Source organism: Falco rusticolus, chromosome W (genome assembly GCF_015220075.1).
Source record: "Falco rusticolus isolate bFalRus1 chromosome W, bFalRus1.pri, whole genome shotgun sequence".
Lineage (NCBI taxonomy): Eukaryota > Metazoa > Chordata > Aves > Falconiformes > Falconidae > Falco > Falco rusticolus.
In genome coordinates, this window is record NC_051209.1 from 22,475,772 (window position 1) to 22,501,092 (window position 25,321).

Below are 25,321 nucleotides of genomic sequence, written 5' to 3' on the forward strand. Positions count from 1 at the left end.
GCATCTCCTTGCACTCCCGAGTGCCCTTGTATTGAAGTTGTGCATGAGTTTAGCGTTCTAGTCCTTTTAGGTGCTGCAAACAGCTTTTTACAGAGAAGGATGTCAGTTGTAGGTGATATCTCAAGAAGTGCTTAATCTACACCTGGTTCCAATGATAGTGGAGATCACTGGTTAAAAGTTTTTTTCTGTGATATTTTCTCACCTTATCAGTGTGGGGCACATCTCTATCCAAAGAGATTGTCTTGGGCTGTATTTTTGCTGATGAAAGGTGTAATGTCTTTTAAGCTGCTTTAAATAAATATGTACAGTGTTTGAGTATTAGAGTGAGGCGTAAGTATTATGTTAGGGGGGAAAAAGGAGTATCTGATGTGTTGTATTTTTAGGGAGCTTGACTCTTAAGATGAGACTTTTTACTATAAATGAGCATAGCAATGCTAGCTTAAGCTGAGCAATGTAAGATGGGGCAAGATTTCTGTCCTGTAACAAATGAAGCACATACCTGTATGAACAAGAATAACTGTGAGAAATAACAGTTTGCTATCACTAAGAGGTGATCATTCATGACCAGAGTGTGAACTTGCACTCTGAAATGTACTTAAAACCAGAAGGAAACAAATAGGTTTTGTGTCATGTTGGTTATGTTTTGCACAATCTTGTTACTGCCCAACAAGGCACATAAGGGCCAGGTTTTGTGAGGGTATGTCAAAGCAGATGGCTGCAGACAAACCCATGCTGCTCAGATGAAGTCGGATACAAACAGCATCGGTCTTGAAGTGTGAGTCAGCATATGTATGTGTTCTTGTATATTGTTAAGGATCTCATCACAGATCACTAATGGGAGTGTTTAGAAGCTTGATAATTCAGTTTAAAACAAAATTTGACTAGGCTGATGTACATTAACCACATTTTGTGGTAATGTCTAACTTTTTACTTATTACTACATATTTAAAGCAGGCAGTTCTTAACAAACATATTGTGCGTGTAAGTCAGTTGTGAGTATGCAGTACCATGAAGTTGATAGCATGTAATCCTCAGTGGTCTTAGTCATGAGGTGATCAGGCTCCAGAGCTCTGACAAGAGAAGCTGGAACAGAAGTAGGTGACTTGACTGTTGTCTGTCATCCCTCCCCTCCCCATTTCTGATCTTGTAGTTCTGTAAGATGTTTGGGTTTCTAGACAGACAGTTCTTAGCCTTTGGCTTCTGTCCCTGGTCTATGTACTGCCCAGTGCTGGGGGTGTGTGGGGCAGCAGAGGCAGGGACTAATTTCCCAGTAGTAGACACCTAATGCCAAGCTCTGGTTCACTCAGCTAGTTCTCATACCAAGTTGATAACAAGCCTCTGTGTGATCTTGCAGTTCACATAAAGCATGTGGTCTGTTACTACCAATGCAATACTGTTCTTCCTGGGTACAATAATACTTACATGTTTACTAATTATGCTATATAATTGTGTTTGAGTTTAAAACAGGCTGATATTAATTAAATCCTGCTTAGCGTGCTTCTACTTTTGTGAGTGCACAAGGTCTCTTCTCTGGCTATTTGTGGAAAACAGTTTACTTGAGAAGTAGAGAAAATGAGCCTGACTTCTGATTCTCGAAGTAGACTGTCAGAGGTCAAACAAATTAGTTATCTGTATTTCAGCCATTACGTTAGTATGGCATGTTTTAATTTCAAAAGTGGAATAACAAGATCTTATAGCTGAACTAGTCTGCATGGATGGGTGATAGTTTAGGGCACAGTTGGGATCATCAGTAAAGCTAGCTAGAGTTGTAGAGTCTTCATTAAGTTTGACTTTTTTTTTTTTTTTTTTTTTTTTTTTAATCTTCATAATGAGTTCTAAAACTTCCTTGATTTAGGTTTGGTTGATCTGGTAGCTGTTCTCATGGTACTTGCAACTAGAAGGGGGAAACTGAGGATTGCTCCCATACATTTAAAACTGGATGTAGAGGAAATACTAGCAGAGCGATATGTAAACCACTGCTGTAAGAGTCTCAGGGATGTGATGGAGATGTACAGGTGTAATGAAAACAGAAAGCAATGCTTTGTGCTAAAGGAATAAACTGTGAGGGGTTAGTCCTGAGATGGACTTAACCCCCCCTGTACATGATCTGGCTGGGATGGAGTTAACTTTCTTCATAGCAGGCTTGTATGGTATTGTACTTTGGTTTTGTGACCAAAGCAGTGTTGATAACACACAGGTGTTTTGGCTATTGCTGAGTGTTAATTGCACAGCATCAAGATCTTCTGTTTCCCGCTCTGTACCTGCAGCAAGTAGGCTGGGTGTGTGCAAGCAGTTTGGAGGAGACACTGCTGGGACAGCTGAGCCAAACTGACCAAAGGGATATTCCATGCCACATGACATTGTGCTGGGCAATAAAAGCTCAGGGGAAGAGGAGGAAGGGGTGGGGGATGTTTGTGGTTATGACATTTGTCTTCCCAAGCAACCTTTATTTGTACTGCAGCCCTGCTTTCCAAGAAGTGGTTGGATATCTGCCTGCTGATGGGAGTTAGTGAATGAATTCTTCTTTTTGCTTGGCTTGTGTGCACAGCTTTTGCTTCACCTTTTAAACTGTATCTCGATGCACAAGTTTTCTCACCGTGGGAAAATCACTTGGAGGGTGGAAACTATAGAAAACTGGGACCTAATAGAAGTTGTAGTATTATAACAACCTTTTTAGGGAAAAATACAGTTGCCACTTTCTCAGATGGTTGGCATGCATGGAATCTACTCCACCATGGTTCCCTAGGCAACACAACCTGCTATCCTAGAGGAGCAATGGAGGGTGGAGTGGAGACACCTCTCCAGGCTCTGCTGTACTCCCTGCAGGACTGGGAACTTGATGATACCATACAGCCAATAAGCTGCATAGCATCTGTCAAATGGAAAATATATGAGATGATGTCTGTTGCTGGGCCAACAACTGTGGTGAAACTATTCTCCTCTAGATGAACCTTGCTCATTATAATCTCGTTATAATACTAACACACACCTCCATCCCAAAGTTACCCATCTGTAAGGCACGACCACCCCTCACCGAGCATGCACTTTGTATTTCTTATAAACTATGTCTTTAAATGAAAGCGAGAGAAGTTTACACCAATCAATAATGAAAGAATGTATAACTAGACTCACTTAAGCTCCACCTGAGAGTAAAGAAGAGTATAAAATTGAATGAATGAGGGGGGAAGTTAGGGAAGACTCCATCGTAACTTCTGGGATCAGTCAACAGATTGAACCTGTCTTCTCCCCCATAGGGATGCCTATTGGGTAACAAGTTTGTCTTATGCGTGCTAAATAACTAACTCACACTAGCTGTTATTAGTGATTATAATTTAGTTGTATGTAGTTTGGTTACATATAATTTCAAGTTTGTTCTTGCAGACAGTCCCTATCACCGGCAATCATGAATCTTAACTTGTCACGATTTTATAATAGTGTTATTCCATAAACTGTTAGTGTGAGTCCTTTGTGGGTGCTAGTGGTTGCCAGCAGTGGGTAACACATTTAAACAAAGTGGGAAGACCTGCTGAGGGGTCCCCCTGATGCTATTGGCATGTTTCCCTGAACAAGGCAGTAGAATTGCCCTCCGATCCAGTGGGGCTGTTCAGTGAAAGGTCCCTGTAACGTGACGCTGACAGACTGGTTGGGCACAAGGGTCTTGGCTTTCCTGGGGCGCTAATAGACAGATCAAACACCTGGGGTTGAGAGGATTTCCCCCCACCCTTTCATGTGACACTCACCTTCTACTTTCTCCCTGTCCTGTAGGAGAGGGGAGTGAGTGAGCAGCTGTGTGGGTACTTGGCTGCTGGACAGGGTCAACCCATTATGTGACAATACAGGCTGAGGAGTGACTGGTTGGGTAGCAGCGCTGCAGAAAAGGATGTGGGGGTCCTGCTAGACAGCAAGCTGAACACGAGCCAGCAGTGTGCCCTGGCAGCAAAGGCGGCCAACAGCATTCTGGGCTGTGTCAACAGGAGCATAGGCAATAGTTTGAGGGAAGTGACTATTTCCCTTTACTCAGTGCTTGTTAGATCATATCTAAAATATTATGTCTGGTTTAGGTCCCTTAATGCAAGGAAGATGCTGACAAGCTGGCATTAGCCCAGTGGAGGGCTGTCAAGATGTGCTCTGTGAGGAGAGGCTGGGGAAGGCTTGTTCAGTCAGGTGAAGGAAAAGCTTGATGGGGGACGGTGGTGGTGGCAGCTAATAGCAGCCTTTCAATACCTACAAGGAGGTTCGTAGGACCTCTTAGCATGATCTCCACCCCCCCCACCCCCCCACCCCCAAAGAAAAGCACAGTCATGCTCCAGTATAAATAAAGCTGATTAAGGTTCTCAACTACAGAGGTGTGAGATATATTATGTTGGAGAGCATTCAACTTGCTCTTGAACTGATCATTGTCAATACTGATGGGAAAACAGGGAGAAAAATGGAGATCTAGAGCTGTTTCTTTCTAAGTGGAGACCTGTGGGATCTTTGGGGTTTGAAGACAGCTAGGAGAAATAGACCTGTACTAGGATGCTTGGTCTGGAGAATTAGATCTATGGCAGTGGAGGGCTTCATGTTGAGATCAAGGGTGAATTATTAAAACCAACAAAACTTGAAATCAATACTTCAAGTTTTCAAATTTTTCTTATCCTCAACCAGAATAATACTGAATATGCTTCTGTGTAAAGTAAATGTATGTTCCTTTACCTTTAATCTCACATGCCAAAGTGCAATATTTTTGTTGATCTCTGTAATAAAAAATTCTCATTGATGCCATTAGTTTAGAGGCTTAGTTAGCTGCTTCAGCAAATGAAGGCATCATTTAAAAAATAGGATCTGATTTATGTGAATACATCAGTGCAAAAGCTGGTGATGAGAAATCCCTGCAAATCCCACTGAGTTTACTGTACAAAGCCTCTACTCTAGCACATCTGTCATAGGTTCTGAAATTTGCTTGTACCACAGATTTAAAAAATAAAAAATGCCTTTGTACCCTCACTCCAGCTCAAAACTAGTTTTATGTTCCCAGTCACCAGATTCTCTACAAGAAACCTCTATGTGAAACACAGACCTGTCATCTCATGCATAAATATTACTTTTAAAACAAAATTTAAACAATTCAAGCACCAGAATTTGCTCCCATGAAACACTTGTTTAGACTTCAATGGAAGGAAGTGAATATGAGTAGAGTAGTTTTTAAAGAAAATATTAACTTATATTTTACATAGCAAAACAAGTACAGAAAAATCCAATGCATAGTTTCCTTTCCTTGGAGATAGGGATTCCGAGTTTCATAAAGTCAAGATAAAGTTAATACTTCACAGGAATTTGTGAATAAAAGAAAAAAAACAACCACCCTCAGGATATTCATTATATCTGACTGAAAGACGTTATGGCTTTTAAATATTTATTTCCTTGGTTGCAATATTGAACTTGCTCTCTTTGATTCCAAGTTTCTTCAACAAAATTATTTGTTTATACACACCAAATCATAACATATGATGTCCTCAAAATAATATCAGAAGCACTTACTCATCATACTTGATATGATAAATAGCTTCTTCATCGGTGTCCATGCAGTCTGAGTAAGATGTGGATGGTGTACTGTCCAAATAATTTGCATTCTCTCTAGAATGATCTTGACTTAAGTTTCCATTAGTCCTTTTGTAAGAATTGCCACTCTTTACTTGAGCTTTACCGTTCTTTTGTCCTTTTGTTGCTCGAGTAACATTTTCTATATGAGCTTCAAACCAGGCTCCAATGCTGACATCACGGGCATCCACCAATTCATTTATCTAAAAGGAAAATTTGATAATGAATATTTATTTCCTATGATCCTGGTTAAGAACAGAAAGGAAAACTGGCTAAACTATTTAACTGTCAGTGAAAAACTTCTACACTGTTAATTTCAACTGGTTTGGGCTTGGGTAAGTTAGAGCAATGTTCGGTCATTAAAGTGTTGTGCTTCAAGCATTTTATTCTTCTAATCTTAATAAGATCTGTTATGAACACAATTTGTAAAATAAAATAGAATTTAAAGTTGAGTCTGATTTTTTTTTTTTTTTTTTTTTTTTTTTACCTGCAAATTAGCTTAATCTGTCTTTCCACTGAACTTTTTCTTCAGGTAATTTTTCCTTATGACTAAAATAAGCATGTATACTTAAAATATTAGCCCACAACCAGATTTTAAGATTTCCCTGGACTTCCAAATTAGAATTATTACTTAACCCTGATTCTTTTTGACCTGCACTGCTGATGAATCCTTTGATATTTGAGAAAGGAGGGGGGAGGGAAATGGGCTCTCCAAGTCTAACAAGGCTGCTATCATAACCAATCGAGTCTGGTGCTTCCATCATTTTTTTGACTGTAAGAAATGGGAGTATCTCGTGACTCTTCTCCTTTCTGTGCTCACAATAGTGCTGGTAGTAAGTTATGAAACTACTCTGTTGTAGAGCATGTTTCATTCATTCATTATCCTCACAGATTTTCTCAAGCCTTCAACTAATTACATGCATATTACTCCAACAGTACAGGGGTTTTCCTGTGATTAGAGTTAAACCACTGAGGTATACATTGCTTCAGTTACGCAGTCATTCTTTTAACTACTGTAGTGTATAAACAGTTATTTTCTTTGAAATATTAACTGGAATAAAAAAAGTAGTAACCCCCCCCCACCCCACTTAAGGAACACATTTGTTCGTTGCACATCAAGTATAAGAAAACATTATTGCAATAGAACTGTTATGGAGTCATACCAAGTGAAGAAGGCATATGGAAGAGAACTCTAAGATGAAAAATTTAAAGTAAATTCTAAAAATGCTCTGAATAAGTTCAATTACTGTAAAATCAAATTGGGGGAACTACTTTTCATGCTCATTTTGGAAATAATATTTTAACAGGAATATTTCACAGATGTATTTTTAGTTTTACTTTATTTGCAAAGCATCCTTTTATTCTAATTTTTTTTACATAAAGAAGAGAATTTACCTTATAAAGACCATCTAAATGTCCCTTAAACAAACAAAAAACCCCCAAAAAACCACACACCAAAAAAAAACCCAGAAAAACTGAGCCCAAAAGATAACACATTGACATAGTGGCCAACCTCAGGGCATGAATAAACTTGTTTTACCACACTGTGATGCATACAAGAGAATTGTGCATTTCCAAAATGTTTAATAAGCAGCCTCTGTACTGATACATAGATAGAACAATTATAAAACTCATTTTTCTGGGATAAATTTATAAGGCTGAATTGCTTCAGGGGCTGTATTATGTGTTTACAGTTTTTTAAAATGAGGACAGCTTAATTTGCTACAGATGCGTATGGTTTAATTTATAGCCTTAATCAAGCAGCAAGACAGTGACAGAGATGGATATTTATTCCTACTACACTCAAACACCAGCATCTATAAACAAAACAACATGAATTAATTTAATTATCAGTATCTTAACTGAATCAATCATTAGGTAATTTGAAGTATAAACAAAAGCAATTCCTAAACTAACAAATTTACTGAGAGATAGAGGGTGAAAGGTAAGAATATAATGAATAAAGTACATATCATAGTGAGCTTATTTTTTCTTACTTTTCACATGCTTCCTTGAAAGAAAAAAAAAACATATAAAAAAAATCAACCTCCCCCCCCCATGTAAAAACCTGGCATCCAAGTTAAATCTTTATTCTCAACTCCCACAGTATTAAAAGTATACCTTTTAAAAAAGTAAAATTATAATAAACAAATGAAAGCTCTACCTTGTTTTAAGTCACTCTGTTGACTAATTTTGAACATAAGGAGCAGGTATTTCTAGAAGGAAACCTCAGGAAAACGTCCCTATGTAACCTTAGGCATTTCAGTTAGTTCTAGCTTTAAAGTGAATTGCAACTTCCTCCTCCTGAAAATGCAGTTGAGACACAGATGTTATTGAGGTTTCCCCATCTGCAGCTACTTCTTGAGACTAGCTACTAAGATAACAAAGAAGCCATGTTATTCAAGCCGAAAAAACATTAGAGCCAGAAAGAAGTCTCCTGTGATCGTTCCTCCCAAATGCATCTTTCTGTACTGTGATGCTCACACTTGGACAATAGACTTCCCAGCCTTGTAGAGAATAAAGGCAAATAATTATGAGTATAAACCCTTGAGGACTATATCACAGTTATTTTATATACCATCCTATTTATACCTGATGAACTAAAGATGTAGACAATAGCAGAGGGGTTCAAAGAAAAACTAAGGCATTCAGTAGAAGAATGTTAATCAAAGCCTTTCTAATCTGTAACTCTGTTATGAAAATAATTTTAATTGGTAAATCAATATGGACACTTTAAGCTTAAAGGCAGCCAATGATACAGAGCGCTTTAAACTAGACTTAGCAGGGGAAGGGGATGGATGCGGTTTTGAGGAACAGAGAAGAGCCACGGGCTTTTGATGTATTAGGAACAAACAGGGAAACGCCTCAAAGGAATTAGGGCTTGTCCCGCTAAAAAGGTGACAAGGTAGGTAGCCCAGCTGAAGTGCCTCAATACCAATGCACGCAGCATGGCTAACAAGCAGGAGGAGCTGGAAGCCTCTGTGCGGCTAGAAAGCTATGATCTGATTGTTACCACTGAAATGTGGTGGGACGAATTGCACGACTGGAGCGCTGGAATCCATGGCTATAAACTGTTCAGAAGGGAAAGGCAGGGAATGAGGGGTGGGGGGTTTGCCCTCTATGTAAAGGAATGGAATGACGGCACAGAGCTGTCTTTGAAAAACAGCAACAAACAGGTTGAGAGCTTACGGGTAAAAATTAGGGCCCAAGCCAACAAAGGAAACCTTGTGGCTGGTGTTTACTACAGGCCGCCTGATCAAGGGGAGCCTGTTGACAAAGCGTTCTTACTTCAACTATGGGAAGCATCACGCTCGCAGGCTCTGATCCTGCTGGGGGACTTCAATCACCCTGACGTATGCTGGAAGAGCAGCACAGCAAGCTGTAAGCGGTCCAGGAGACTCTTGGAGTGTGTTGAGGACAATTTCTTAATCAAGGTCTCTCCAAGGGATGTGAAGAATAACAAGAAGGGCTTCTACAGGTACGTTGGCCAGAAAAGGAAGACAAAAGAAATTGTACACACCCCGATCCCCACTCCCCAATAAATAGGACAGGATATCTCGTGACAACTGACATGGAGAAGGCAGAGGTACTCAACAATTTTTTTGCCTCAGTTTTCCCCGACTCTTCCCACATCTTTCGGGTCCCTGAATCTCAAGGCAGGCACTGGGGGAATGAAGTCCCACCCATCATGGGGGAAGATCAGGTTCAAGGCCACCTGAGGAACCTGAACATACACAAGTCCATGGGACGTGACGAGATACATCCCGGGGTCCTGAGGGAATTGGCTGATGTAGTTGCCAAGCCATTCCCCACGATATTTGAAAAGTCATGTCAGGTGAAGTCCCCAGTGACTGGAGAAAAGGGAAACATCACACCCATTTTAAAAATGTAGGCCCTGGGAACTACCGACCAGTCAGCCGCACCTCTGTGCCTGGTCAAAATGATGTAACAGATCCTCCTGGAAGTTATGATGAAGCATATGGAAAACAGAGATGTGATTAGGGACAGCCAACATTGCTTCCCCAAGGGCAAATCATGTCAGACTAGTCTGGTGGCCTTCTACGATGGAGTGACTGCATCGGTGGACAAGGGAAGAGCTACTGATGTCATCTACCTGGAGTTCTGTAAGGCCTTTGACGTATTCCCCCACAACATCTTTGTCACTAAATCGGAGAGAGGTGGGTTTGATGGATGGACTCTTAGATGGATAAGGAACTGGCTGGATGGCCGCATCCAAAGAGTTATATTCAATGGCTCAGTGTCCAAGTGGAAACCAGTAACGAGTGATGTCCCTCAAGGGTCCGTACTTTTATGATTGCTTCTCCATTTTGTTCTAACAGACAACACAGCAAGTTTGCAAAGAAATAAATAGGGTAAAACTAGAAAACCTCCCTGTGGCTTCAAATTCCCAATTGGCTTTATCTTTCTACAGGAAACCATTTCCGGCTCAGGGGTAAACTTATTTGAGAATACACAAAATGTTGCCAGCATTGCATCTGAGTATATGAACCCTCCTGAAATCTGCAACACTGGGTATCCCAGTGCAGAGACACTTTCAGTGATTCTATAGGAGTCAGCTTGGACAGAGCCCAGTTAAGAAGTTCTGCTTTGACACTGCCCCCAAGGTACTCCTACAAAATGAGATTATCCAATATGGGTAATTTCTCAAGCCTGTCAAGGTCCCTCTGGATGACATCCCTTCCCCCTAGTGAATCAACTGCATCACTCAGCTTGGTGTCATCTGCAAACATGCTGAGGGTGCACTCAGTCTCACTATGTCATGGATGAAGATATTAAATAGTATTGGTCCCAGTACAGACCCCTGAGGAACACCACTCGTTACTGTTTTCCTTTTGGACATTGAGCTGTTGACTATAACTCTTTGGATGCAGCCATCCTGCCAGTTCCTTATCCATCTAAGCCAAGATCTGAAAGTAATGAGCAAGAGAGATTACATTTGGTGGTGGGTTCACCTTGGCTGGCTGCCAGACTCTCTCACTCCCTCTCCTCAACAGGATGGGGGGAGAAAATAAGATAAAAAAGCTCATGGGTTGAGATAAGGACAGGGAGATCATTTACCAGTTACTGTTGTGGCCAAAACAGACTCGACTCTGGGAAAATTAATTTATTTTACTGCCAATTAAAATAGAGTAGGATGGTGAAAAACAAAGACAAAAACTAAAACACCTTCCCCCTGCTCCCCCTTCTTCCCAGGCTCACTCTTTTTGTTCCCAATTATTCTATCTCCTCCCACCCTGAGCAGCACAGGGGGGAGATGGGGAACATAGGGTTGCGGTCAGTCTCTGCTGCTCCTTCCTCCTCATGCTTTTCCCCTGCTCCAGCGTGGGTCCTCTCCATAGACTACAGTCCTTCAGGAAAAGACTGCTCCAGCATGGGCTCTCCACAGGTTTGTGGTTATGACATTTTTCTTCCCGAGCAACCATTACACATGCTGAGGCCCTGTTTTCCAGGAAGTGGCAGGACATCTGCCTGCCAATGGGAAGTAGTGAATAAATTCCCCTTTTTGCTTTGCTTGTGCATGTGGCTTTTGCTTTCCCTATTTAACTGTTGTTATCTCTATCTAGAAATCTTCTCGCCTTCCTTTGTGTAGATGCTCACATGCCCAAGAACCGCATCACTGAGGAACATCAAAACAACAAGCAGGTAGACCAGGCTGCCAGAATTGGAGTGACTCAGGTGAACCTGGGCTGAGAAAGTAAGAGTGAGCTATTCATAGCTTGGAGGGCCTATGACACATCAGGATATCTAGGGAGGGGTGCAATGTACAGATGAGCTTGTGATTGAGGGGTGGACCTGACTGTTGAGGCCATCACACAGGTCACCCATGAATGCAAAACACGTACCGCAATGAAGCAAGCCACATGAGTAAAGCGTCCCTGGAATAGCGGGCGGTGGCTGGCATATCAATATGTCAATTGCCTATACTGCCACAAACTTGCCAAGGCAAGTGCTGCGTGGAAGCAACTACTGGGTGGCTAGAAACATACACTGTAAACCATGCCACTGCTCAAAACACCATCCTGGGCCTTGAAAGGCCAGTTCTGTGGCAACAGGACACCCCAGAAAGAATCGAGTCAGACAATGGGACTCATTTCCAAAACAACCTCATAGACTCCTGGGCCAAGAAACACAGCCTTGACTGGGTGTATCACATCCCCTATCACCCACAAACCTCTAGAAAGATTGAATGATATCATGGACTGTTAAAGACTGTGTTGAGAGCATTGGGCGCTGGGGCACAGAAGCACTGGGATGTAAAATTAGAAACTACTTTGGCTAGTTAACACCAGAGGATCTGATAACTGACCTAGTCCTGCCCAAATACAGCCCCTACATATGGTGGGAGGAGATAAGACCCCTGTAGTGCACATAGGGAAGTGGCTGGGAAAGGCAGTGTGGGTTGCTCCTCCCATGGGAAAAGGAAAACCCATTTGTGGGATTGTCTTTGCTCGAGGACCTGGGTGTACTTGGTGGGTAACGCAGAAGGATGGGGAAACCCATGCACCCACCACCATACACAAAATCATCCATTCCTTCACGTGGCACATCCACCTTTAAATAACAGTAACTCAATGTTTAGCAGATTCTTAGGCCAATTGTCACAGAGTTATCTTAAAATATCATTTTACAATGAATTAGTGTTCTATTCTCTGCCCAAGTAATATTTTTTTTTTTTAAATCAGTCTTCTTTACAGGAGTATTCTATAGCTATAGACTATTCTATGGCTAGTAATGCCACATTTAAATCTGCAAGTAGAACACCAGAGAGGAGACTGCTGCAAGCATGCTTCTCTAATGATTTAAAAGGTGTAAAGCACTGTGTGGTATTCACCAGTAATGATACTCAGGGCAAGAATATCTGTTTCTGGTATGAGCAAAAAACCAAGTTCCTAGAATATCAGCAAATGTGCAAACTCAGAGCAAGTCAATTAATCTGCAACAGTGCCCATCTTTGGGGACAAAAACCTGAAAATTATCAAAAAATAAATTACATGCTCAAGTTATTACGCTACCTGATTTAACAGTAACTTATTTGTATATCCCTACCCATCGTTATTGCTTCATTAAGATTTAAAAGAATAACATAAGTTGGAAGACAATCAGTACTTGAGGTGCTCTACTTTGTTATAGGAGGAGAGAAAAGCTACAAGAAGGTGTGGTTTCTTGAAGTACACACACTATACTCAAGTTAACATTACAAGGGGCTCGTAACGAGTAAGGTTACATTCTCATAGCCAGCTACTGCAAGGAAGCAGCTATACCCACAACATAGTACCACTTTCTCCAGCATACCCTTCCCTCTGCAATTAAGATAACACCTTCTGGTCTGCTCCAACTTTCCAAGTTGTACTAAAGGAATGTCAGATACAGAAAATTCAGGATATAGCCCCAGGTCTATATATGAACAAACAAGGACAATCTGTGCACATTCAAAGGAAATTAATAGAATAGATGCTTTAAATCCTTGCTGAACACAATATTACTTATGAAAAAATTCTTCTTCCCAGTAGTCATTTCCTACATCACCAGAATTCATGAAAGCATTACTGAAATGAGTCACAAATCATCCTTCAGACAAATTAAGTATTCAACCTAAAAACCTGGCAATTTTCATCAAAAGAAGTACTGCAATTTGCCTCTGAAACAGCTTTGGGGAATGGGTGAACAGCAAGTCCCCCAATCAGCTTGATAGGACATTCAATCCAACAACAATTTAGATAGCAGATTGAGAAAAACTTTGCTCAAAGACAGCTCCCCCAAAATGAGGGTGCCTAGGCAAAGTATTAAACTAAAAGATATACATTTGGTAAATAATCTTACATGATATTTTTAAGAACATTTGTCGCCAGTTCATTATTTACATTTATGAAGTTGACAGGCAAATAATTAGTCAAGCTGTATTTCATATAAGTCAATAATGACTCTCTAAAGGGATATTAGAATATGTACTAAAGCAAGAGTAACTTGCTTTAGAGCAAGAATAACAGATTTTTTTATTTCACTAGCTCTTCTAACTCCAGTAATTTAGAAAACAGTCAAGTTACCTTAGTAAATGTCACTCCCATTTTTTCTTCCTGTTTAGCATGCTTCTAAAACTTAGGGCCTCATTAATATCTTTTGATTGATGCACCACCAATAAACAGCTACACCTGGTGCATCTGTCATCACTCTTTCAGTATACTGAGCATCTACAAGTACAAAAAAAAAAGATGACATCTTCCAAACACATAGAAATTCCTAGCCTCTACAAAGCATGCAATGATTTTGTTATTTAGTTGCTCCTTAGGGAGTGCAGCAGCCCAGAGCACTGCAAACAGAGGTGCAGCCACTCACTAGCAGGGGCAGTTTGTGGCGCAAAGCACCTGGGATGCTGCAGGGGCTGCTCTCAGTTTGCACGGCAGTTTGCACACAGAAAGGCTGACTCCTCATTAGGGAGGATCCGGCTCACAGAGAGCAGCAGATACTAACAACACGGCTGTGGTGCAGAGGGGACGCTGAGGACTGCATGGAGCTGCTTGGAGATTGTGCAGTGATGGTCTCAACATAAAGCAGGGCACGCTCCCTAGCACTGACTGGTGATAATGCCCTTGGCACACTGGAGGCCTTGATCCAAACAGAGTTGGGGTGGGGTGGGAGGATGCCACTTCCCAGATCTCGGGCTGCAGAGTGCGCCTGGGGCCTCTCTGTGGGACTAGGGGCAGTGGTGGCATCTCCTGTGAGAGAGGTGCTCTGGTTGAGGTGCTGAGCGAAGGAGGTGCAGGAAGAGGTGAGCAGGCTGCAAATCATCAGGGAGGACAATGAGGAGATTGACAGGGTCTTTGCAGAAACTCTGCAGAGACAACAGCCTGAGCCACACAGAGCAAGGAAGGAGGGACAGCTAGAGGCCATGGTCAAACAGGTAGCTGAGGGTGGCTGTCAAGGTGGAGAAGGCTGGAAGCTTGTGACTTTTGGCAAATGGAAGAAAGGTTCCTGCTCCACCTGCAGACTTGCAACTGCCCTGAGTATAGTGCCCTGGGCACTGGTGAGGACAAACAAGACCCTTCAGGGTATGCATCAGAGTCAGCTGAGCCCAAACCTTATGTCTGCACAAAGGGAAAAAGGAAAGGGACCCTCTCCTGTGGGGGACAGAGGCACCTACCTGCTGACCCAAACTGATGTCTTGGGAGGCTTTTTGCTTGCCAGGGGCCAGGATACGGGATGTTGCAAAGGGACTGCCAAGGCTTGTCTGGCCCTCAGACTATTACCATGTGGGCACCAATGTTACTGCCAGGGATAACCTGGAGTATTTCCACAAGTGACTACAGAACTCTGGGGGTGAGGGTGAAGGGCATGGGGACCCAGCTGGTATTCTCCTCCATACTGCCAGTAAGGAGGAAAGGCTCAGGTAGAAGTGGACTCATCCAGTGGGTCAAGACCTGGCTGTGTGGCTGGTGTCACAGGCAGGGCTTTGGCTCCTATGGCCATGGGACCCTCTTTGAGGAGCGAGGGCTACTGAGCAAGGATGGGATACATCTGACAAAGTGGGGCAAGAGTGTTTTTGCAAACAGGCTTGCTAACCGAGTGATGCGGGCTTTAAAGTAGATATGCCGGGGGAGGGTTTCCGTAACCTGAAGAGAAGTGAAGGCACAAGGGGCAGAACAAACATATCTGGGGGACAGCATGACAAGGGAGGCTCTCACACTTGCCCTGTAAAAGCAGCATGACTTGGGGCCCATCTCAAATGCCTGAACAGAAATGCGTGTAGCATGGGGAACAAGCAGGAGGAATTAGAAGTCTGTACACAGTTGCAGAGCTATGACCTCATTGGGATTATGGAGACGTGGTGGGATAGCTCTCCTGATTGGAGTGCTCCAGTGGAGGGATACATGCTCTTCAGGAAAGATAGGGTGGGCAGGCGAGGAGGAGGGGTTGAGCTCTACACAAAGGAGCGGCTTGAATGCATGGAGCTTTACCTTAGGACAGGTGACAAAGCAATTGAAAGCTTGCGGCTAAGGATTAGAAGACAGACTGGCACAGGTGATGCTGTACTAGATGTCTGCTACAGACCTGATCAAGAAGAAGAGGTAGATGAAGCCTTCTTTAGGCAGCTGGAGAAAGCTTCACAGTCACAGGCCCTGGCACTCATGCGGGACTTCAACCACCCCAGTATCTACTGGAAGGACAATACAGCAGGGTGCAAGCAATCCAGGAGACTTCTGGAGAGTATGGAAGACTATTTCTTGATGAGGGTGATCAATGAACCAACTAGGGAAAACGCACTGTTGGACCTGCTACTCACAAACAAGGAAGAACCGGTTGATGGTGTGAAGGCTGAGGGCAGCCTTGGCTGCAGCGACCACGAGACTGTGTAGTTTAAGATCCTGAGAGGCGTGATCAAGACAAACAGCAGAATTACAGCCCTGGACTTCAGAAGAGCAGACTTTGGCCTGTTCAAGGACCAGCTTGGCAGGATCCAATGAGAAATTGCCCTGGAGGGCAAGGGTGCCCGGGAGAGCAGGTTGATCTTCAAGGACAAACTCCTCAGAGCACAAGAACGGTCCATTTGCAATGTGCAGGAAGTTGAGCAAGTGTGGCAGAAGGCCAGCATGGATGAGCAGACAGCTCCTGACCGTGCTCAGACACAAAAAAGAAGTACACAGGAGGTAGAAGCAGGGGCATGCTACTTGGGAGGGATATAGAGACCGTGTGCACAAATAGAAATGCAGTCAGGAAAGCCAAAGCTCAGCTGGAGTTGAAGCTAGCAAGGGAGGTGAAGGGCAACAAGAAAGTTTTTTTTTTAAGTAAATCAGTAGCAAAATGAAGACTAAGGAAAGCATGAGCTCATTGTTCAATGGGGCAGGGGATCTCGTGGCAAGCGACAGGGAAAAAGCTGAGGTACTCAGATGCCCTTTTTGCCTCATTTTTCACAGTAAGGTATGCCCTCAGGCCTCCCAGTTCCCTGAGAATCCTAGCAGAGTGTGTGGGGGTGAAGCGGTAGCCACAGTGGAGGAAGAAAGCCTTAGGAATCACTTAACCCACTTGGACATACACAAGCCCAATGGGATCAGATGGCATGCATCTGGGGGTGCTGAAGGATCTGGCCAGTGTCACTGTGAGGCTGCTCTCTATCATCTGTGAAAAGTCATATAACAATTGGAAGAGGTTCCTCATGACTGGAAAAAGGCAGATATCACACCCATCTTCAAGAAGGAGGATCCAAGGAACTACAGGCCAGCCAGCCTCACCTCAGTCCCTGGAAAGGTTATGGAGCAAATCCTCTTAGAAGCCATTTCTAAACACATGAAGGACAGGAAGGTGACTGGGAGCAGCCAAAATGGCTTTACCAAGGGCAAATCATGCCTTACCAACCTCATTGCTTTCTATGACGTGGTGACTGGTTCTGTTGACAAGGGGAGGGGAGGGGATGTTGTGTACCTTGACTGAAGAAAGGCTTTTGGCACACTCTCTCGCAGTCTCCTTTCCACCAAATTGGTATGATATGGGCTGGATAAGTGGGTGATAAGACGGGTGGAAAATTGACAGGACTGCTGGGCTCAAAGAGTTTTGATCAGTGGTGCAAAGTCCAGCTGGGGTCCAGTAACTAGTAGGGTCCCTCAGAGATCAGTACTGGAACCAATACTGTTTAATGTCTTCATTAACAACCTGGATGAGGGGACAAAGTGCACTCTTGGCAAGTTTGCAGATGACACCAAATTGGGGGGAGCAGTCAATGTGCTGGAGGGCAGGGCTGACCTTCAGAGAGACCTGGACAGGCTGGAGAAATGGGCTGACAGGTACTTCATGATGTTCAACAGAAACAAATGCCAAGTCCCACACCTGGGCTGGAATAACCCTGTGCAACAGTACAGGCTGGAGGCTGACTGCCTAGGAAGCAGCTCTGCAGAAAAGGACCTGGAGTTCCTGGTGGACAACAAGTTGAACATGAGCCAACAGTGTGCCCTTGCAGCAAAGGAGGCCAACAGCATCTTGAGCTGTATTAGTAACAGTGCAGCCAGCAGTTCCAGGGAAGTGATCCTTTCCATCTCTTGTCTTGGCACTTGTGAGACCTTATCTGGAGTAGTGTCCGCTTTTGGTCGGTCCCCAGTACAAGAAAGACATGGGCGTACTGGAGCAAGCCCAGTTCCTTTGTGTGCCTGGACATGGCTTCCAGGAGGATTTGCTCCCCAACCTTCCCAGATTGACCAGTCTTCATCTCCTTGGATTCTCCTTCTTGAAGATGGGTGTGATGTTTGCCTTTTTCCAGTCATCAGGAACCCTCAGGGTCATCTTGTCTGGTTCCATGGACTTGTGTATGTCCAGTTGGCTGAAGTGCCCCCTAACTCAGTCTTCCTCTACCGTGAGTAATACTTCCCTGCCCCAGAGTCTGCCACTAGGCTCAGGGATCTGAGAGACCTGAGGGCCAACCTTACGGAGCTCCTTAGTCTTTTTGATGTCCTTAGCTATTAGATTACGTGCTCCAGTGAGCAGTGGGCAATGTGTTTTCCTTAGCTGATGCTGTACTTGTAGAAGGCCTTCTTGTTGCCCTTTACATTTCTTGCTAGTTCCAACTCCAGCCAAGCTTTGGCTTTCCTAACTAAATCCTTGCATGTGTCTCCATATTCCTCCTGGGTAGCCATTCCCTGCTCCCACCTTCTGTGTACTTCCTTTTTGTCTTTGAGCTCAGTCAGGAATCCCCTGTTCATCTATGCTGGCCTTCCGCCACACTTGCTCAACTTCCTGCATGTCTGAGTGGATTATTCTTGTGCTTTGAGGAGGTTGTCTTTCTGAGGATCAACCAGACCTCCTGAGCCCTTTGATCCCTTAGGACAGTCTCTCATAGTATCCTGCCAAACAGGTCCTTTAACAAGCTGAAATCTGCTCTCCTGAAGTCCAGGGTTGTAATTTTGCTGTGTGCCTTGCTCACTTCTTTCAGGATCTTCAACTTCATCCTCATCGTGGCTGCTGCCAAGGGTGCCATTGACCTTTATGTCCCCAACCTGTTCTTTGTTTGTGGGTGACAGGCCCAAGATCTTCCCCTAGTTGGCTTGTTATCTCCATCAAGAGCTTGTATTCAACACACTCTAAAAAATTCCTCGATCGTTTTTTGTCCTTTCATGTTGCCTTTCCATCAGATATTGGTGTTAGATATTGGTTAGAAAAAAAAACGGTCAAAGTCCCTCATGAGTACCAGGGCCTGTGATTGTGTGGGCTTTTTCCAGTTGCATAAAGAAGGCTTCCTCTACTTCCTCTTGATCAGGTGGTCTATAGCAGCCATCTCTCCAGTGTCGTGGTTTAACCCTGGCTGGCAACTAGGCACCACACAGCTGCTTGCTCAATCCCCACCCAGTGGGATGGTAAAAGTGAGAAAACTCGTGGGTCGAGATAAAGACAGTTTAACAGGTAAAGCAAAAACTGCGTGCACGAGCAAAAAGCAAAATAAGGAATTCACTCACTACTTCCCATCAGCAGGCAGGTGTTTAGCCATTTCCAGGAAAGCAGGGCTCCATCATGCATAACAGATACTTAGGAAGATACACCCTGTAATTCTGAATGTCGTGTGTCCCCCCCTTCCTTCTTCTTCCCCCAGCTTTATATGCTGAGCATGACATCATATGGTATGAAATATCCCTTTGGTCAGTTGGGGTCACCTGTCCGGGCTCTGTCCCCTCCCAACTTCTTGTGCACCCCCAGCCCACTGTCCTGGTTTCGGCTGGGATAGAGTTAATTTTTTTCTTAGTAGCTAGTGCAGTGCTGTGTTTTGGATTTGGTGTAAAACCAATGCTGATGGCACACTGATGATTTTAGTTATTGCTGGGTAGTTTTTGTGCTAGGTCAAGGACTTTTTAGCATCTCGGGCCTTGCCAGCGAGAGGGCTGGAGGGGCACAGGAAGTTGGGAGGGGACACAGCCGGGTCAGCTGACCTGAACTAGCCAAAGAGATATTCCATAACATGGGATGGCATGCTTGGTATATAAATGGGGGGCTCTGTGTAAATGGGGGGCTCTGTGTGTGTGTGTGTGTGTGTGTGTTGGCTGTGGCCTGCAGATTGTTGCTCGGGGACTGGCTGGGGATCGGTCAGCCGGTGGTGAGCAGTTGTATTGTGCATCACGAGCTTTCTTTTCTCCCTTCCCTTTGGATTTCATTCCTCTCCCCTTCCCCCTCCTTTCCATTATAACTGTTGTTGTTGTTATTATTATTTTATCTCAATTATTAAACTGTTCTTATCTCAACCCTCGAGTTTTACATTCCTTTCCAATTCTCCTCCCCACTCCCCTGGGTGAGGACAGAGTGAGCGAATGGCTGCATGGTACTTAGTTGCTGGCTGGGGTTAAACCATGACAGTCCTTTTTGGTGCCCAACGTGGGGCTCGAAGGGTTGAGATAACAACAGGTCCAACCAGACTGTGTTAGAATTAAATTGTTGTCAGTATTCATTGGACTGGGTTAATAATCATCGGCCGCAATGCCGACTTCCCTGCTCTTGAAGTTACTGCCCACGGTCTCAGGGTTGCGTTATTTAATTTACTTGCAGTAAGTGTTCCCCATTGTGCTGTTTGTTCTCCTTGGGACCTGGGCTAAAGTTATCATAGTGTTGTACTATATAGTACTGGTTTATGATATGATGCACTCGCTGGTCGTAAAACTAATCTGGTCTGTGTATGCGGTGTTGTTGTCACCCCTGTGTGTCGGGTGGCCCCTGGGGGGAGGGGAATGCCAACAACTGCACCTTTGGCTTTTTTTTCCCAGAGAGTCAGCCTATGGGTGGGGTAGACACCTCCCCCTTCTCCCCAGGGCTAATTACTGAAGCAGTTAGGAGTTTTGGAAATCTGAATATCTTTGGTCTATTGGAGGCACCGTAGCGCAGGTCCTGACCCTATTGCTAGGAATAATGAATGTGGTTTTCACCTCCTGGTCCTGGTGGAGATTTAAGCGACTAATTGTAACTACTCTAGCCTCCATGGCAGAAACAGCAGCTGCTCCAGCATCACCTGAGGCTACTCCAGCCCCCACCGCAGGTGCTGCGGCTGCTCCAGCCCCTGTGGCGGGCACTGCAGCTACCTTGGCCCCCGCACCGAGTGATGCAGAAGACCAGCCCATGTCAGTATCAGTGGCTCCTATACATAAGAAGAAATGGAAACAGAAGCAGCTCATTTGGGAAAGGGGGAGGATGAAGCAGGGACATCACAGGATCAGGATGAAGGCGGCGAACAAGAGGTAACCTCTCAATCCCTATCCCTGAATGAACTGTGGGATATGCGGAAAGATTATGCCCGTCAATCAGGTGAACACCTGGGTGCTTCGATGCTGGGATAATGGGGCTAATAGTGTAGAGTTGGAGGGTAGGGAAACCAAGCAGCTGGGAACACTTTCTAAAGAAGGGGACATTGACAAGGCAATTGGAAAAGGAACGGAAACCCTCAGCCTCTCAAAGCAACTCCTGTCAAGCGTTAAGGTATCCCTACAAGGAGGATATTACACATCGCCCAGGCAAGTGGACTGCAATAGAGAAAAGTATCCAGTACTTGAGGGAATTAACCATCAAAGGGATGATTTATTATGACCAGGATGATCCACAGTCACCCACGGATCCCAATGAAGTTCTGTGCACACGACCCATGTGGAGGAAATTGGTACAGAGCATATACCATCATCATATGCACGCTTATTGGCAATAATGGGTTGGAAAGATGACACACCACCAACGGTGGATGAAGTGGTTCGCCGTCTCCAGTACTATGAAGACAGCGTCTCTACCTCCATCATCTCAGCTGTGGAGAGGCTGGTCCAGCAACTCGACGAGGATATATCCTACTCTCGACCTGTACAGACCCACATCTCAGCTATCAACCGTAGACGCCCTTCTGTTTGGGAGGGAGTATACAGAAGATACGCACCATGAGGTACCCTGTGGTTTGACCTGCAGGACCACGGAGGGGACATGAGGAGGTGGGATAGAAAACCTACCTCAACACTGGAGGCACGAGTGCGTTGAATTACAAGGATAAACAATCATAAATAAGGATTCTTCCAGGAAGGTTGCTGCTCCAGTCTCCAGAGAACAGCTACCCAGACAGAGTGACAGGGCTGGCTTTACTCTTGATCCTGTGAAAAAGAATCCTAATCTATTCTGGCAAGATATAAGTCTGCAGAACTACTACATGCTACATCCATTTCGCACCACTTGCCGTCCCGGTGGGCAACCCTACGACCAGGATTAGGGGGACCCTGCCTCCAGTCAGGTGGAGGACAGGGATAACCAGGTTTACTGGACTCTGTGAATATGATGGCCTGGCACATCAGACCCACAGGAATATAAAGCTCTAGTAGGTACTGGTGCACAGTGTACTCTACTGCCATCAAGCTATGAAGGGGCAGAACCAATTAGTATTTCTGGAGTGACAGAGGGATCTCAACAGCTAAGTGTATTGGAGGCTAGAATAGGCGTGACTTGGAACGAGTGGCAAAAACATCCCATTGTGACCTGCCCAGAGGCTCCATGTATCCTCGGCATAGACTATATCAGGAGAGGGTATTTCAAGGATCTGAAAGGGTATCGGTGGGCTTTCTGTATAGCTGCCTTGGAAACGGAGGAAATTAAGTAGCTGTCTACTTTGCCTGGCCTTTCAGAAGACCCGTCTGTGGTGGGGTTACGGAAAGTCGAAGAACAGCAGGCGCTGATTGCTACTACAGCGGTGCACTGGCAGCAATACCGTACCAACCGAGACTCCCTGATTCCCATCCATAAGCTGATTCGCTGACTAGAGAGGCAAAGAGTGATTGGCAAGACCCGTTCGCCCTTTAATACCCCATATGGCCAGTGCAAAATTCTAACAGAGAATGGAGACTAACAGTGGACTATCGTGGCCTGAATGAAGTCACGCCGCTGTTGAGTGCTGCTGTACCAGACATGTTAGAACTTGAATATGAACTGGAATCAAAGGCAGCCAAGTGGTATGCCACCACTGATATCGCAAATGCATTTTTCTCAATCCCTTTGGTGGCAGAGTTCAGGCCACAGTTTGCTTTGATTTGGAGGGGCATCCAGAACACCTGGAATCGACTGCCCCAGGGGTGGAAACACAGCCCTACCATCTGCCATGGACTGGTCCAGGCTGCACTGGAACAGGATGAAGACCCTGAACCATCTGCAACACATTGATGACATCATCGTATGGGGCAATAAAGCAGAAGAAGTTTTTGAGAAAGGGGAGAAAATAATCCAAATCCTTCTGAAAGCTGGTTTTGCCATAAACCAAAGTAACGTCAAGGGACCCACACAGGAGATCTAGGTTTTGGGAATAAAATGTCAAGATGGACCTCGTGAAATCCCAATGGATGTGATCACCAGAATAACAGCTATGTCTCCATCAACTCATAAGAAAGAAACTCAGGCTTTCTTAGGTGTTGTGGGTTTCTGGAGAATGCACATTCCAAATTACAGTCTGATTGTAAGCCCTCTCTATCGAGTGACCCGAAAGAAGAGTGATTTTAAATGGGGCTCTGAGCAACGACAAGCCTTTGAACAAATTAAACGGGAGACAGTTGAAGCAGTAGCCCTTGGGCCAGTACAGACAGGGCAAGAGGCAAAGAATGTGCTCTACACTGCAGCCATGGAGAACGGCCCTACCTGGAGCCTCTGGCAGAAAGCACCGGGGGAGACTCGAGGTCGACCCTTGGGCTTTTGGAGTGGGCGTTATAGAGGATCTGAGGCCCACTGTACTCCAACTGAAAAAGAGATACTGGCAGCTTATGAAGGGGTTTGAGCTGCTTCAGAAGCGATTGGTAGTGAACCGCAGCTCCTTCTGGTGCCCCGTTTGCCAGCGCTGGGCTGGATGTTTAAAGGGAGGGTTTCCTCTATACATCACACAACTGATGCTACGTGGAGTAAGTGGGTCACGCTGATTACAGAACGAGCTCAAATAGGAAATCCCAGTCATCCAGGTAACTTGGAAATTATTAAGGACTGGCCGGAAGGTAAAGATTTTGGAATGACACCAGAGGAAGAGGTGACACGTTCTGAAGAAGCCCCATTGTATATAATGAACTGCCAGAACATGAGAAGCAATATGCCTTATTTACTGATGGGTCCTGCCGTATTGTAGGAAAGTGTCGGAGGTGGAAGGTGGCTGTATGGAGTCCCCTACAAGTTGCATAAACTGGTGAGGGAGAAGGTGAATCTTTTTGCAGAGGTAAAAGCTATCCAGCTGGCTTTAGACATTGCTGAATGAGAACAATGGCCAATACTTTACCTCTATATTGACTCATGGGTGGTGGCAAATGCCCTGTGAGCGTGGTTGCAGCAATGGAAGCAGAGCAAGTGGCAGCACAGAGGTAAGCCCATCTGGGCTGCTGCACTGTGGCAAGATATCGCTGCTCGGGTGGAGAACCTGGTTGTGAAGGCACGTCACGTAGATGCTCACGCACCCAAGAGTTGGGCCGCTGAAGAACATCTAAAGAACCAGCAGGTACATAAAGCAACCAAGACTGAAGTGGCCCAGGTAGATTTGGATTGGGAACACGAAGGTGAATTTTTTATAGCTCGATGGGCCCATGACACCTCAGGCCATCAAGGAAGAGATGCAACATATAGATGGGCCCGAGATCGAGGGGTGGACTTAACCATGGACACTGTTGCACAGGTGATCCATGAATGTGAAACATGCACTGTAATTAAGCAAGCCAAGTGGTTAAAGCCTCTCTGGTATGAAGGACAACGGCTGAAATATAAATATGGGGAGGCTTGGCAGGTTGACTATAACACACTCCCACAAAGCTGCGCAGGCAAACACCATGTGCTTACAGTGGTGGAAGCAGCCACCGGATGGCTGGAACATATCCTCTGCCCCATGCCACAGCCCAAAACACTATTCTGGGCCTTGAAAGACAAGTCTTGTGGCTACATGTCTCCCCAGAAAGAATTGAATCAGACAACGGAACTAGTTTCTGAAACAATCTCATAGACACTTGGGCCAAAGAGCATGGCATTGAGTGGGTATATCACATTCCCTATCATGCACCAGCCTCTGGGAAAACTGAACGATGTAACGGACTGTTAAAGACTTCAGTGAAAGCAATGGGTGGTGAAACTTTCAAACATTGCGATACACATCTAGCAAAAGCCACCTGGTTAGTCAACACTAGAGGATCTGCCAGTCACGCTATCATTGCTCAATCAAAGCTTTTACGTACTGTATAAGGGGATAAAGTTCCTGTAGTGCACATAAAAAATATGCTGGGGAAAACAGTCTGGGTTATTGCTGCCTCAGGCAAAGGCAAACCCATTTGTGGGATTGCTTTTGCTCAGGGACCTGGGAGCACTTGATGGGTAATGCAGGAAGATGGGGAAGATCAATGTGTGCCTCAGGGGGATTTGATTTTGGGTGAAAATAGCCAATGAACTGAGTTGTGTGATGTTAATTGTTGCACAATATTGTATATTGCCACTTCTATATAGATATTAGTACAGTGTGTGCCTTGTGACACCCATCTCTACCACATTGGATTTGAAGATCTGAACCTGATTCCTGGTCAATCGCCACACCAACGAAGAATGACTTTGGTGAAACCAGATCAGTGCAGCTGTAATAGAATCAGAACTGGCTTCCAAATGCAACAATCCCACACCTCATACCATCTTCCCTGCCTAGAAAGACTGTTATAATGGTTGGAGCCCAACATCATGGACTAAATCAACTCAATGGACTTTAGAGAGATGGTCCATAGACTAAGGGAATGCTCTC

At 44.6% G+C, this 25,321-nt stretch overlaps 1 protein-coding gene across 1 annotated transcript in view; it reads left to right on the forward strand.

The window, feature by feature from the left end:
* LOC119140737 (E3 ubiquitin-protein ligase UHRF2-like) overlaps positions 1 to 25,321 on the forward strand; it is a 47,492-nt gene that overhangs the window by 1,214 nt on the left and 20,957 nt on the right. The gene's annotated exons all lie outside the window — the stretch shown is intronic.